We start from the raw sequence: 7495 nt of genomic DNA, 5'->3' as shown, positions 1-7495 counted from the left end.
TCCCTCCAGGAGACTCTGGTTACAAAATGTGACACAACAGTAAATTGTCATGCCATGAAGTAGTGGATCACATTAATGTTATAGTGTTCTTGTATTTGTATAGTATGTTCTCTCTGTTCTAGTGTATAGTATGTTCCTCCCTGTTTCTAACTATAGTGTGTACTTTGTATTTTTCATTATAATATGTTTGAACTGACTAATGTATGTTTCATTGTTCTAGAAATAGTGAGTAGTAATCCTCTAAACTATACCTATTATAGTTTACTAGTAATGTTGTTTGAATGACTGATCATGTTTGTACACGTTTTCTACCAAAAGGTATTGAACTGATGAAAGAACTTTTATATCTACATACATATACATAATATATATCTAAGATTTAAACGACACTTGGACAAACAACCGATACCCTAAGTCTACAACCAAGCAAGGAACAGGAAATAAAGCGAGTTATCAGTCCTAAGCCCTTTCAACCTTATTTATATAATTATATCTTTATAGACATGATTTTGACAATATATAAGTTTAAAAGAGTTTGATAAAAAGTTTAGCATGTAAAAGAGTTTTAACCATTTGAATGTTTATTGATGACTTGATGTCAGATTATAAAATGTTTTGAAATAGTTTGTTTGATACCATAGTTTTGAAGTATAAGAAATCCACTTGTTTGATAGTTATTAATCACATGTGATTGATACAATAACTATAATGTTTTCTACTTGTATTCCCCCCATAAAATCATTTAGAATCATTTAAAAGATAAGTTTAGGGGTATGAACCCACCTGGTAAGAGTGACGATTTGATGAGAAACTAGGCTTTACGCGGGCAACACTTCGACTGGAAATTTAGGGGAATGAACCCACCTGGTAAGAGTGACGATTGATACAATAACTATAATGTTTTCTACTACTATTAACGATATCTTCAATTCTCATTTAGGTTGTGTCGGCTAAAATTCATTTGATCTCTATTTCGAGTTTTTCGTTGTCTACTACTATACCGAAACTTAGAAAAATCATAACTTCCTCATAGGAACTCGTATTTGGACATTCTATTTATGTAAACTCTCGGTTTAAAGTATTCTATGAGTTTCATTTAGATTTTTAAGGCTAAAAAGAGTTCTTATCAAGAAGTCAGTTTTTATGACACATAAAGTCGTGTCGGTTCTGATGCAGAAACTTTGATGGGTCATAACTTCTTCATTGTAACTCGGATTTCTTTGTTCTTTATATTTCCGAAAACCTTATTACGATATCTATCACTTTATACATCCCTATTAAGATTTTTGAACAATTTATTTTTGACGTTATTCTTACTATTTGAAAAATAGCTTACGATACTTGACTTTAGATCGTTACATTGACTTTAAAATATCGGGTTGTTACATCATCCCCCCGTTAGAAAGAATTTCGTACCGAAATTATTTCTAGAATAAGTATTTATGTACTAGGGAAGAGATGCGGGTACTTTTGTTGCATCTAATCTTCTCGCTCCCAAGTGAATTCAGGTCCCCGCTTGGCATTCCAGTGAACCTTCACTAATGGTATGCGACTTTGCTTTGTTCGTTTTATTTCCCTATCCATGATTTCAACGGGTTCTTCCACAAATTTGAGGCTCTCGTTGATCTCGATCTCGTTAAGTGGGATTACAAGACTCTCGTTAGACAGACACTTTTTCAAGTTCGAAACTTGGAAAGTAGGGTGTACATTACTAAGTTCATGAGGTAGTTTAAGTTTGTAAGCTACAGGGCCGATTCTAGCGATAATCTCGAAAGGCCCTACATATCTTGGATTTAGATTTCCACGCTTTCCGAAGCGTATCAGGCCCTTCCAAGGTGAGACCTTTAAAAGAACTCTGTCACCAACCTAGAATTCCAACGGTTTCCTTCTCTTGTCTGCATAGCTTTTCTGTCGGTCTTTAGAGGCTTTCAATCGTTCAAGAATCTGAACGGTCTTCTCTGTCATTTCCCGTATGATCTTCGGACCGGTGAGAGTGCTGTCAAGAACTCATCCTTTAGCTAACTATGTGTCACCCACCTCAGCCCAACACAGAGGGGATCTACACTTTCGGCCATAGAAGGCTTCAAATGGAGCAGCCTTGATGCTCGTGTGATAATTGTTATTGTAGGAGAAATCGACAAGGGGTAAATGAGTATCCCATGCCTTCCCAAAGTCTATCACACAGGCTCACAACATATCTTCCAAATTGTGAATAGTTCTCTCACTTTGTCCGTCGGTTTGCGGATGGTAAGTTGTACTCATGTCCAGCCAAGTTCCTAGGAAACCTTGTAGCGACTGCCAGAACCTTGAAGTAAATCTACTATCTCTATCAGAGATAATGGATATGGGCACACCATGTAGTCGTATAATCTCCCTAATGTAGTTTCTCGTTAGTTTCTCTATCTAGTCAGTTTCTTTGATAGGCAGGAAGTGTGCGGACTTTGTTAACCTCCCTATGATCACCCATATGGTATCGACACCACCCGTTGTCTTGGGCAACTTGGTTATGAAGTCCATCGTGATTCGCTCCCACTTCCATTCTGGTATCTCTAGTTGTTGTAGTAAACCTAAGGGTTTCTGGTATCTGACCTTAACCTTGGCTCAAGTAAGACACTTACTCACGAAGGTAGCAATCTTTGCTTTCATGTTAGGCCACCAATATAGCTTTTTGATGTCAAGATACATCTTATCTGAACCTGGGTGGACGGAATATCGAGTGTTGTGCGCTTCTGTCATGACCAAGTCTCGTAAACCACCGTGCCTCGGTGTCCAGATCCGATCCATGAGATATAAGGCTCCACCACCGTTGACTTCTAGGTTTTTATCCATCCCACTCAGGGATTCACCCTCCATATTTTCAAGTTTTAAGGCTTCAAGTTGAGCCTCTTTAATTTGTGTGGACAAGTGTGAATGGATATTCATAGTCAATGATTTGACTCTAAGACCAGAGTATTCTTTCCGACTTAAGGCGTCAGCTACTATGTTGGCTTTACCGGGAAGATAACGAATTTCACATTCGTAGTCATTAAGTAGCTCAACCCACCATCATTGTCTCATGTTGAGCTCCTTCTGGTCGAATGTATGTTGAAGGCTTTTGTGGTTTGTAAACATAATGCTTTTTGTACCATACAGGTAGTGTCTCCAGATCTTCAGAGCAAATACCACTGTTCCTAACTCAAGATCATTTGTGGTGTAGTTGACTTCGTGTGTCTTTAGCTGTCTTGAGGCATAAGTGATGACCTTACTGTTGGATATAGTGTCTAAGTCCATAACTATATTTGGTATCTACTTGACCCGACCCGGCATAGTCCATTTGGGTTGCACTTCACCCGAACAATTTATGGATAATCCTTTGAGAATAGTATAAGTTATGATTTATTAATATATTATAAGTTCTAATATATTAATATAAAATCATATTATTTAATTAGAATTGATCTATAATTAATCTAGAATTAATTTAGAGATCAAAAGTATGACTAATTAAATATGGGCTCTTTATTTATATAATGTGGGCTAATGCTTATTTGGAATGGGCTAGGCTTCCATGGAAAGTCCATGGATACTCCATGGATCTTTAACCCATGGATCTCATGGAAATGAAAAGACATGGGTATTATGGTTTACATGGATGTAACCCTAATCCACCACACTATATAAAGGAAGCTTTAGTTCTTGAAATCACACTAGTTGTAGTAAGTATACTAAGAGGGGCAATTTCAAGAAGGGTGTTACTATTCTCTCAAAGTTCCAAAGTTTGTGGTGATTTGTGATTTCCATTTGAGGCATCCACACTATTGGTGCTAGGCTCTAAAACTCCAAGCAATCAACTACAACTACAAGGTAAGTAATTCTACTAGCTTTATTTGATTCAAGTTCCCCATGCCATGCTAGATAGGATAAGAACCTTGGAAATATAATTATTTGCATGTATCTTAGTCAAACATAGATCCAAGGTTTCTAGGGTTTCATGTACACCATAGGAGTGTTAGAATGCTCAAAACCCATCAGTGGTATCAGATCCTAGGCTTGTTTACTTGATACTTGATGCAAATAGCTTGAAAATCGAATTTTTTTTGTTCACTGCACGTATGAACTCATCGGGTCCATGGGGTGACTCGACGAGTCCATGAAGAAATGCATGTTACTCGTCGAGTATGTTCATGCACTCGACGAGTAGAAGCTGTAATGTCCAGTTTTTCGAGTTTTGCTGCTGGAAATGGACTAGAAACATTACCCTAAACTGTTTTGGTGTTATGATATTTGCATAACTAGCCATATATTTAGTATAGATTTTAATCAATTATTAGCTAATTATTTGCATAATATGGACAAAAAGGTACTTAATAATGTCTAAATTATATTTTCAGTCCATAAGACATGCTTGGAAGCAAAAAGGAAGAAGGAGAAGCTATCAGAAGCTGGAGAATGAAGAAAGAAGAGAAAACTTCGAGCTACTCGACGAATCTACGAAGCTACTCGGCGAGTTCCGAAGAATGTTCGCAAAGTAATGTCTAGAATCCTTACAGTACACGGATTTCTCAAAGGTACTCGGCGAGTTGGAGACCTACTAGCCGAGTTGCCCCTGTTTTAAGATAAGTATAAATAAAGGATCTTATTCCGAATTAGGGGACTTTTCTGGTTTTCTTGGACGATAACTTGCGACTAAGGAAACCTATGGAGACCTTAAGAACCCTAATCTTTGATCTTTTGAAGACTCAAGGTGAATTAGGTTAAATTTTCCACTTAATCTTAGAAGTGAATCATGTCTATATCAACTAAATTCGTTTTTGAGCTTCTTTCTACTGTAATCATGAGCTGAATTTTCGTAGTTTCTATTTAGGAAAAACCAAGTTACTCCTATGGTTTGATTTACACTTTGATTGATTGATTATTTGTGATTTTATTAAATTAAGTTTGTTCAAGACCCTTAGGCATTAACCATAACTATTTTCTGTTAATTGGAAGACAATTAGGCTGCATGAACATCTCTTAATTGTTAACCTTATATGATTTATGTGAACACTCCATTATATGCCTAGGATTAGTGAATATGAAACTAGGATTAATTAGATAATGAGTAAATTAATGTGTGAGCTTGTTTGAGAAACCAACAAACAAGAGGTTAGTTGAATTACTAATTTGATTAACCAATTAAAAATCTTATTTAATCCAAATAATTGAACTAGGGAGTTAATTAGTTTAAACAATTGGACACTGCCTGAATTGATTAATTTTCTAAGGGTTGGTAGTAGTGAATGCAAATCTAACCACTATAGTCGGTAACCAATAACAATTAATTTATTATCTTATCATAAAATTAACCATAGGAGTGAATTGGTTGGACCTAAACAGAAACCCTTTTATTAAATTTGGTGAATTTTTACTTGCTTTAGTTGATTAGTTAATTGTGTGTTAGGTGGTGTGTTTAAGTTTCTAGTCTTGTAAAACTAGAGAAAACCCTTTACTTTTATTACTTGTTTAGTTAAAATTAGTTATTAGTTTAATTTCCATTCCCTGAGTTCGACACCCTACTTATCCAACTTTACCACTAAAAGACAGGTTCACTGCCTTTTTGTGCTAAATCTATATTTTTAAAGTAGGAATAAAACCAGTGCATTTTACACACATCAAGTTTTTGGCGCCGTTGCCGGGGAACAGTTCAAAAATTAAATCTAATTCCTAGTTTTATCGATCCTTTGTGTGAGTTTATCTTACACAAAGTTATTTTTTTTAGTAATTCAGTAAGTAGGTTAAGTTTTAGTATTTATTAGTTTTTTTAGTCATTTTTATTTAATTTTATCTATTTTTGAGTTTTATACAGCCTACTCGCCGAGTGCAGTCGACCCTACTCGGCGAGTCCACTGCTGTTTGACAGTTTAATTTTTATTTTCGTTCTATTTCATTTTTTGTTCTTTTACGTGTTTTTCTTGTTTTTGTTGTAGGATTTTGTAACGCCTGTGTTTCCGGGCTTGCCATTTTTTAGCAATATAATAGTCTAGGTTAACCTTTGTAACCCGTTTTGAAATAATAAGAATGTATTATTTGAGTATTATGTGTTTTGTGCTTAATTGCTTAATTATGTGGTCTGATTAATTAAGAATAAAAATAAGCGTCAAAAATTAAGTGTAAAATAAACTTAATATCTTTGGTTAATGTTGTAGTAGTCGAAACGAGGTTTCCGAATATATATAGAACGCCCAAATCTGACTTCGTATGAGGAAGTTATGATTTATCGAAGTTCTGGCTTAGCGGTAACAGCCTGAAATACTCGAATTGAGATCGAGCGGTTGTTAGCCGAAGCAATCTAAATGAGAATCGAAGATCTCATTGTTGGTATCGAAGCAATAAAAAGTTAGGCGAGAACGGACGTCAAACGAAGAAGTTATGAATTTATAACGAAAGTTTCTGTCGTGGCCTATTAAAAATAATTAATAAAAATAAATTCAAAATTAGCCGACAGAGTCTAAACGAAAGTCGTAGAGTGTGGTCTCACCTTTCCGTGGATATAAAGAACGTCGAAAACGGAGTTCGTATGAAGAAGTTATGAATTTCCGAAGTTTATTAATCATTTTGTATTTTTATTTAATTCAAAATCGGAGGCATTATCCGAAGCCGTGTCACCGGTGTAATCCGGAGTACGCCCCGCGTACGAGGTTACGCTATCACGTAACTCCGATAGTGTCGACACTTCGGATGACGCATGCAATGACGATTTCGGACGCGTACACGCTGCGTACGCCTGTACGCCCCTCGTACTCCGAGGCTCCAACCTCTATATAAAGGATCCGAAGGCAGCCGGCCATTTTGTTCATTTTCCTCTCTTCTCTCTAGTCTTTTGCATCGTTTTTCGTGCCGAAGCTACCCTGAAGCCCCGGTAATATCCCCGAGACCCGAAGCAAGTCCCGAGATCCCGAAGATCCCGAGAAGCGCGGTTCCCGAGTCGAAGCTCTGCCCGCGAGAAGTTCGATTTTCGAGGAGATCTTTCAGATCTGCTGAGAAATACTACTTCTATAAGCCGTAGTGCTGTCGGATCGTCTTCTGATCACGTGAGTGTGTAGTTATTTCTTCTAATACAATAATACGAAGTATTTTATATAAAAATACGTGCTATGTGTATATATTTGGTTGTGTTATGTGCGAATGAGTATTCATTCTCTTCTATCTTATAGATCTGCTTATTTCCTTATGAGATATGTGTTATGTGTGTGTGTGCCTCATCTGTTATGTGATATATGTGTTGATTAAAGCATGCTATACAGGTTTTCTTTAAACTACGTATGAAAATATATATTTTTATCTACTAATATGTTGGGTAGAACATGGGTAGATAGTTGGTGTGTAATAAACAGATGAGAGGCCTCGATGTTGTTGTTGTTGTTGATCTAGTTATTCAGCGGAGTATGGATAACGACCACGGACTCTTTCTAGACAGTCCAGTGGAACGCTAGCAGGTTCATAACTTGTAGGTGTTGTGAACGATGTGTTCACCGGT

This window comes from Lactuca sativa, chromosome 5, assembly GCF_002870075.4.
Source record: "Lactuca sativa cultivar Salinas chromosome 5, Lsat_Salinas_v11, whole genome shotgun sequence".
In the NCBI taxonomy this organism is placed as follows: domain Eukaryota; kingdom Viridiplantae; phylum Streptophyta; class Magnoliopsida; order Asterales; family Asteraceae; genus Lactuca; species Lactuca sativa.
Note: the sequence above shows the minus strand (reverse complement) of the source record.